The 7,358-nt window shown below is 39.8% G+C and overlaps 1 long non-coding RNA gene across 1 annotated transcript; it reads left to right on the top strand.

The window, feature by feature from the left end:
* The first annotated feature begins 1,785 nt into the window (after positions 1–1,785).
* On the top strand, positions 1,786–7,078 carry LOC144889303 (uncharacterized). Its single transcript, XR_013621686.1, has 3 exons — positions 1,786–1,864; positions 2,268–2,333; positions 6,930–7,078. It is a non-coding gene; the product is annotated as an uncharacterized LOC144889303 (long non-coding RNA).
* Positions 7,079–7,358: the final 280 nt, after the last annotated feature.

Here is a 7,358-nt window from a genome sequence, read left to right as displayed (position 1 = left end):
AATTCTTGAATTGAATTCTTGAATTGAATCCTTGAATTGAATTGAATTCTTGAATTGAATTCTTGAATTGAATCCTTGAATTGAATTGAATTCTTGAATTGATTCTTCCTTGTCCTTCTTCTTTTGATTCCTCCTTGATCTTCTTTCTTCCTTGATCTTCTTGAATTCTTGAATCTTTGAATTGAATTCTTGAATTGAATCCTCGAATTGAATTGAATTCTTGAATTGAATCCTTGAATTGAATTGAATTCTTGAATTGAATTCTTGAATTGGATTCTTGAATTGAATCCTTGAATTGAATTGAATTCTTGAATTGAATTCTTGAATTGGATTCTTGAATTGAATCCTTGAATTGAATTGGTTTCTTGAATTGAATCCTTGAGTTGAATTGAATTCTTGCATTGAATCCTTGAATTGAATTGAATTCTTGAATTGAATCCTTGAATTGAATTGAATTCTTGAATTGAATTCTTGAATTGAATCCTTGAATTGAATTGAATTCTTGAATTGAATTCTTGAATTGAATCCTTGAATTGAATTGAATTCTTGAATTGAATCCTTGAATTGAATTGAATTCTTGAATTGAATTCTTGAATTGAATCCTTGAATTGAATTGAATTCTTGAATTGATTTTTCCTTGATCCAAACTGTCCAGCAAGTTTCGGCCGAATACGTCCACAACATTTTGAGATATCCTGCTGGCAGACAGACAGACATACAGGGGTGACAAGATAACCTCGGTCCATCTTCGTTTGTGTAGCGTGGAAGTCATGATGACTTAACCACTCATGAAGAAAGTTCATTTCAGATGGGACAAAACCTCAGCCAAACCTTAACCAAACTTGTAAAATGGCAGCAAAGATATTTAAAAAAATAACCCAAGGTCCCCAACTCCACCCCCACTCCTCTCTCTTCACATTTTGTCCTCTCTTTGTTGCGTAACTTATAACTTTTGTTGTTGCTCTTTTCATGTCCCATGTCTTTTTGTTGATGTCTTTCTTTGTTGATCCTTGTCTTGCAGTATAATATTCATTTCCCTCGAAAAAAACCCAATAAACCATCCATAGTATTGTTAACCCTCATAACGTTGAGATGATACGATATGTGCCATACCCATTACAGATGATACGATATGTGCGATATGCACATATCGCAGATGATACGAGATGATACGACATGTGCCATACCCATTACAGATGATACGATATGTGCGATATGCACATATCGCAGATGATACGAGATGATACGACATGTGCCATACCCATTACAGATGATACGATATGTGCGATATGCACATATCGCAGATGATACGAGATGATACGACATGTGCCATACCCATTACAGAGCGACCGCCAAAGCAGTTTATTGGTAAGGGTTTTGCTGGGTGGTTTGCCATTGCCTTCCCAGGAGTCAGTCGTCGCAAGAATTTGTAATTTTTCAGGGTGCCAGTCATAACTTGCCAACTCTTTATGAAAAAGATTTTTTGAAAAAGAAAAAAAAGTTCAGAGGGGAGTGCGGATACCTGTAGGCTAACCTGCCAGCAGCCTGTTCATATTGATAACCTTACCTGGATCACTGCCACCACCGATTGTCCGAGGTCACGTGATATCCGCCATTTTGGTTGGTCCTCGACGCGACACAATTCACCGAACGTTAGGTAAATGTCGTTTGTTTTATGGAACGATTTCCTGTGCATATTCCGTGTACCATTGTCCGTTCCAATGACTACACCAACTAACTTGGAGCTTGATCCGGCTGTGATGTGCAGTATGTTCCATCTTTGCAGGCTAAACCTATTTATGGAGGATGGCTGTGCTTGGCTCCTGAAGGCACCAACTTCAGAAACCCAATCCAGCAAAGCAGGGCAAGTCACATGACCGGGAAAACGAACGTTTCAGGCAGGATTCATACAGTTTGCCCATCACGTGGACTCGTATCAACTTCACATTGTTCATCTATGATTTTAAAATCAACGGTTTAACCTCTAAAATCAATTAGTCTTCGCAAATACTTTAAAAATGGTACTTGCTGCTTCCTTGCTTGACGCTCAGCATTTAAAAGGATAGAGCACGGATGAACAACCATAGGTTGGCAACCATTGCACATGCTTGATGAGCTTCATAGCACACCTGTGTTGAAATACCTAGTAAGGTAACTCTTATTTATTTATGTTTAAGTACTGTACCCCTGTGTGGACACCATTCTCAGTCACAGTGTGATTAAATATAGATGATATCTCCCCTCTCCTGTTTCCCACTTTAAAACAGAAGTGGCAACGAAGATTCTTCCTGTTGTGTGGGAATGGAAAGCTGCGGTTTGCATTAGATGCATTGGTAAGGTAACTTTTTCTTTCGCTTACCCTACAAGCAATAGCATCAAAATGTTCGAGTTGTCACACACTCCATCTCACCTTGACCAATTACCCACGGCACTGAAATTACATGCATACCTCCATGATGCTGATTGAGAATCTCAAAATTCCATGCATACCTCCACGCGTACCTCCATGCGTACCTCCATGCATACCTCCATGCGTACCTCCATGCGTACCTCCATGCGTACCTCCATGCATACCTCCATGCGTACCTCCATGCATACCTCCATGCGTACCTCCATGCATACCTCCATGATGCTGATTGAGAATCTCAAAATTCCATGCATACCTCCACGCGTACCTCCATCCAACCAAAATCGAATTGGCAAGTTCTTATCACCTAACAAACTCGACCACCAAGTTTTATCATAGCTCGACTTTTTGAGATATCGTGATATTTATCACTTTTGGTCCGATCTCTCAATGGTTAAGAATCATTAAAAAAATTATAGTATCCAAATTTTCACCAAAATCCAACGTATTCGTCCGTGTCACACACCCAATCTGTCCACCATATTTCCTCCAATAAATTCCATCCACAACTTTGAGATATCCTGGCCACAGACAGACAAGGGTGAAAAACATAACCTGCGTCCACCGAATTATGGTAGTGACAATGCAATATATAGAGCGAAAAAAGCCGAGAAACAAACAAAACCTTTTAGAATTACCCCTTAGAATTACTCTTTGGAGTTACCCTTTAGAATTACCCTTTAGAATTACCCTTTAGAATTACCCTTTAGAATTACCCCTTAGAATTACTCTTTGGAGTTACCCTTTAGAATTACCCTTTAGAATTACCCTTTAGAATTACCCTTTAGAATTACCCTTTAGAATTACCCTTTAGAATTACCCCTTAGAATTACTCTTTGGAGTTACCCTTTAGAATTACCCTTTAGAATTACCCTTTAGAATTACCCTTTAGAATTACCCTTTAGAATTACCCTTTAGAATTACCCCTTAGAATTACTCTTTGGAGTTACCCTTTAGAATTACCCTTTAGAATTACCCCTTAGAATTACTCTTTGGAGTTACCCTTTAGAATTACCCTTTAGAATTACCCTTTAGAATTACCCTTTAGAATTACCCTTTAGAATTACCCTTTAGAATTACCCCTTAGAATTACTCTTTGGAGTTACCCTTTAGAATTACCCTTTAGAATTACCCTTTAGAATTACCCTTTAGAATTACCCTTTAGAATTACCCTTTAGAATTACCCCTTAGAATTACTCTTTGGAGTTACCCTTTAGAATTACCCTTTAGAATTACCCTTTAGAATTACTCTTTGGAGTTACCCTTTAGAATTACCCTTTAGAATTACCCTTTAGAATTACCCTTTAGAATTACCCCTTAGAATTACTCTTTGGAGTTACCCTTTAGAATTACCCTTTAGAATTACCCTGTAGAATTACCCTTTAGAATTACCCTTTAGAATTACGCTTTAGAATTACCCTTTAGAATTACCATTTAGAATTACCCTTTAGAATTACCCTTCAGAATTACCTTTAGAATTACCCTGTAGAATTACCCTTTAGAATTACCCTTTAGAATTACCCTTTAGAATTACCCTTTGGAGTTACCCTTTAGAATTACCCTTTAGAATTACCCTTTAGAATTACCCTTTAGAATTACCCTTTAGAATTACCCTTTAGAATTACCCTTCAGAATTACCATTCAGAATTACCTTTTGAATTACCCTTTAGAATTACCCTTTGGAATTACCCTTTAGAATTACCCTTTGGAATTACCCTTCAGAATTACCCTTCAGAATTACCTTTTGAATTACCCTTTAGAATTACCCTGTAGAATTACCCTTTAGTATTACCCTTTAGAATTACCCTTTAGAATTACCCTTTAGAATTACCCTTTGGAGTTACCCTTTAGAATTACCCTTTAGAATTACCCTTTAGAATTACCCTTTAGAATTACCCTTTAGAATTACCCTTTAGAATTACCCTTCAGAATTACCATTCAGAATTACCTTTTGAATTACCCTTTAGAATTACCCTTTGGAATTACCCTTTAGAATTACCCTTTGGAATTACCCTTCAGAATTACCATTCAGAATTACCTTTTGAATTACCCTTTAGAATTACCCTGTAGAATTACCCTTTAGAATTACCCCTTAGAATTACCCTTTACAATTACCCTTTACAATTACCCTTTACAATTACCCTTCAGAATTACCATTTAGAATTACACTTTGGAACCCTTTAGAATTAAACACGCTGGGTTATAAAAAATTATTTGTCTTGATTTTTGACGGACAGACAGAAAGAAGGATATAGATAAATAATGAAGTGGCTTCACTGCTAAAAAAAATAAGTTAAAGTTGCTTCAAATTAATCCAAACGTGGAGGATTTTTTTTTCAATCGGATAAAATATTGAACGCAGGTGGTGTATAGGCAACAGACCCCTGCCTCTGTTCCTCCTGAAAAAAATTCTGTTAAGTTCTATATATATATATATCCTCCCATTTTGAGCTCTTTCAACCAGCACAAGGGTAATAGGTAATATAGTCTAGTAGGAAGACTAGGTCCCCCTGCACCCCCCGGAGATATACTTCTAATCAGTGTTTCTAGATTGGAAAAAATGTGTAGAAAATGACTAGCTATGGCCCCAAGCTGAAAAAATGTCCCACATACCATTTTTATGCAAATTACTGCTGCAAATTTTATGCAAAATTATGCAAATTTTATGCAAATTTTTGATGAGGAGTAGAGTTGAGGGGTCTTTGAGGGCTTCATCGAGGTGCTCTCGGTTGCAAGACTGGGTCATTCTGAGAAGCACAGCAGGGTCAGAGATCATGATGTTCTCCTCCTCAGTGAATCTCTCCATCAACAGCCTCTCCATTGCCTCACACACTGTTTTGAGGCAAAAGAGGGACTTTGCGTAGGCCTTTCCACTGAGAACACCTTTGAGAGATCCACTTGTTACTAGTTGTGCCTCAAAGAGAATCTCTGCATATCCAGAACCACGCATCTTGTGTCCAGTGAGCATCCCGATGTAGTTCATGGATGTGTGGAAGGGTCCAATCGTTACTACATGACTAGCAAATTCATTTGGCCAGCGCCAGATGATGGGAAGGGCTTTCATGCAGACACCCAGATCAAATGTATTCAGGACCCATCTCTGACCCACCTCAGCAGTTGCTGCCTCGGAACGCTTCAGTAGCTCACGAACAACTGCGTTGTCTGTGATCGGTTGGTGGATAGGCGTGCAGTAGTCGACTGTTGATTTGCTGGGTGGGGGAGAACCAGTTGCAGAGGTGAAACCCCCTAGCCCAGGCACAGGCTGCAGGCCATTGCCATGCCATGCAGGCACCAGGCACAGACCGATCACAGACAACGCAGTTGTTCGTGAGCTACTGAAGCGTTCCGAGGCAGCAACTGCTGAGGTGGGTCAGAGATGGGTCCTGAATACATTTGATCTGGGTGTCTGCATGAAAGCCCTTCCCATCATCTGGCGCTGGCCAAATGAATTTGCTAGTCATGTAGTAACGATTGGACCCTTCCACACATCCATGAACTACATCGGGATGCTCACTGGACACAAGATGCGTGGTTCTGGATATGCAGAGATTCTCTTTGAGGCACAACTAGTAACAAGTGGATCTCTCAAAGGTGTTCTCAGTGGAAAGGCCTACGCAAAGTCCCTCTTTTGCCTCAAAACAGTGTGTGAGGCAATGGAGAGGCTGTTGATGGAGAGATTCACTGAGGAGGAGAACATCATGATCTCTGACCCTGCTGTGCTTCTCAGAATGACCCAGTCTTGCAACCGAGAGCACCTCGATGAAGCCCTCAAAGACCCCTCAACTCTACTCCTCATCAAAAATTTGCATAAAATTTGCATAATTTTGCATAAAATTTGCAGCAGTAATTTGCATAAAAATGATATGTGGGACATGTTTTCAGCTTGGGGCCATAGCTAGTCATTTTCTACACATTTTTTCCAATCTAGAAACACTGATTAGAAGTATATCTCCGGCGGGTGCAGGGGGACCTAGTCTTCCTACTAGACTAATAGGCTTTCCTTTTTATATCGTAGTATTTTTTCCTCCGCCTTCTGGTAAATATACTACGATATAAGTATTAATTAATACAGCTTATTATTATGAGGCTGTTCTTATTCTTCTCGTATGCCGTAGATGGCTGCTGGTAGCTTCATTGCTTGGGAATGCAGTTACCACTGATCCAGTGCCCCTAATAGGTTAGCACAGGAATTCGTAATTGTTCAGGGTGCTGATGGTGTAACGCGCATACTCTCCACAAAAGACACCGTGGGATATTTAGCATCCACTAGCAGATGTGACATCCAGATTAACTTCAATCTGAGGGATGGCTCACTTGGTGATGCGACTACCCACCTGCCAAACACCAATCCGACAGTTTACAGTCGAGCTGGGAATTCAACCCAGACTAGAGTAGACAGTAGGTGCACCACCTCTACGCCACCTTTTTAAAGATATTGTGTTGTTGTTAATAATTCTTGAGTTCTATTAAATTCCTCCTGATAAATATTCCGATTAACATATTGTTTTTACACCCCATGTAGCCCAGCACGCTGCCCCAGGGCATTATCGATCTTCGTCAGAGCACAGAGATAGTCCAAGCTGATGGCCGCACAGATCAGAAAAACTCGCTGTGCATCGTCACACCGGAACGCGACTTCTACGTCAGAGGCGAGAGCAAAGAGGATATTGCCGGGTGAGACTTTTTGGCCGTTGGTTGATTTTGTTCAAATCAGACACAACCTTGTGCAAGAATGAAGCATACATCAACCTGTTTGGGGTTTCCAGCTTAGTCCATGGATTGTGATGCTGGGATTTCTGCTTCAAATCCCATGGAATGCGCTTATTTGTTCATTTCTTAATGTCCTTGTAATTAATGCAAAGGCACAACAATGTCTCCTCATGTCCATGTTTACCATTAGTAAATTAGAATGGCATTCGGTAGAGAACATACTTCTGCCAGTTTAGGTTTT

Source organism: Myxine glutinosa, unplaced genomic scaffold (assembly GCF_964187855.1).
Source record: "Myxine glutinosa unplaced genomic scaffold, kmMyxGlut1.1 SCAFFOLD_2443, whole genome shotgun sequence".
NCBI classification, from domain to species: Eukaryota; Metazoa; Chordata; class Myxini; order Myxiniformes; family Myxinidae; genus Myxine; species Myxine glutinosa.
Note: the sequence above shows the minus strand (reverse complement) of the source record. Positions and strands in the feature narration are given on the sequence as shown.